We start from the raw sequence: 1,863 nt of genomic DNA, 5'->3' as shown, positions 1-1,863 counted from the left end.
AAATCATCTCAAGATAACCTCAAGATGGGTATAAATTGTATAAGTGAACATATGAATGGAAGTAACTGCAAAAGGCCTATTGGCCCATACTTCCTTTTGCTGCTTCCATATTGGTTCGGGGTCTTGAAGTGGGTAGAATGTAGTTGTGCATTAATTGGCTGTTGATTGCTGGTGTTGACTTTTTGATGTGTAGTGCCTCGCTGATGTCAAGCCGCCTCCTGTCGCCGTACCCATCGATGATTTCTGTGTTGTTTTTTAAGATTTCTCTGATGATGGCCTGGTTGTGAGAAGAGATTATATGTTCGTTTATGGAGCCCTGTTGCTTATGTATTGTTAATCGCCTGGAAGGAGACGTTGTTGTCATGCCTATATACTGAGTTCTTTGGGGCTTACAGTCCCCAAGTGGGCATTTAAAGGCATAGGCGACGTTGGTCTCCTTTAAGGCGTTTTGCTTGGTATCTGGTGAGTTTTTCATGAGTAGATTTACCGTTTTTTTGGTTTTATAATAAATTGTCAATTGTATTTTCTGATTTTTGTCTGTAGGGATAACGTTCCTATCAACAATATCTTTCAGGAAAATTTCCTCTGTTTTATGAGCCGTCGAAAAGAAGTTCCTGTAAAATAGTCTAATAGGGGGTACAAATGTTTTGATGGTTGACTCTTCAGAGGTTGCATGGCGTTTCATCTTTCTATTTATGATGTCTTCAACGAAACCGTTAGAAAAGCCGTTATTGACTTGGACCTGCCTTACCCTACAGAGTTCTTCATCGATTTGCTTACAATCTGAGCTGTGGCTGAGTCGAAGTAAGTAACTGAGTTGCACGGTCGAAGTAAGCGTTGACAACACTTCTCCTGTACATGCCTGGGCGGTCCGGATTTCTTGGCGTTCACAGTTTTGATAAATCTGTTAACCTTTGTTTTCAATTCGGCTGTAGTGTCCTTCGTTACCCTTTGGAATTTAGTTTGGTCCTAGTCAACAACGGCTTCTTCAATGGTTTCGTTGAAGACATCATAAAAAAAGGAAGGTGAAACGCCATACAACCTCTGAAGAGTCAACTAACACAACACCTGTACCCCCTATTAGACTATATTACAGAAACTTCTTTTACACAGCTCATAAAACGGATGAAAGGGTCCTGAAAGATATTGTTAATATGAACGTTATCCCTACAGACAAAAATCAGAAGATACAATTGACCATTTACTATAAAACAAAAAAAACGGCCAATCTACTCATGAAAAACTCTCCAGACACAAAGCAGAATGCCTTAAAAGAGACTAATGTCGTCTATGCCTACAAATGCCCACTTGGGGACTGTAAGCCCAAAGAACTCAGTATATAGGCAAGACAACAACATCTCTTTCCTGGCGATTAACAATGCATAAGCAACAGGGCTCCATTAAGGAACATATAATCTCTTCCCACAACCAGACCATCACCAGAGAAGTCTTAACAAACAACACAGAAATCATCGATAGATACAGCGATAGCAGGCAGCTTGACATCTGCGAGGCACTATACATCAAAAAGTCAACACCAGCAATCAGCAGCCAATTAATGCACAACTATATTCTACCCACTTCAAGACTCCGTACGAATATAGAAACATCAAGAGGAAGTATAGGCCAATAGGTCCTTTGCAGTTACTTCCATTCTTCCCTTTCACTTATCTAATTTATACTGTGATGGAAAAAAAGCATATAGGCAGTCCTCCCAATGGCTGGTGTCAATGCCAGTCACATTTACAAAAAAGAAGTTGACTGCATGGCTGTTGCCTCCTGTGGTAAAGTAAAGGAAAAATACGCAAAACAAATCATATGAACAATGAAACTTTTATTAACCTGAAAACAAAAATGAACAAA

This window comes from Procambarus clarkii, chromosome 53 (assembly GCF_040958095.1).
Source record: "Procambarus clarkii isolate CNS0578487 chromosome 53, FALCON_Pclarkii_2.0, whole genome shotgun sequence".
In the NCBI taxonomy this organism is placed as follows: domain Eukaryota; kingdom Metazoa; phylum Arthropoda; class Malacostraca; order Decapoda; family Cambaridae; genus Procambarus; species Procambarus clarkii.
Note: the sequence above shows the minus strand (reverse complement) of the source record.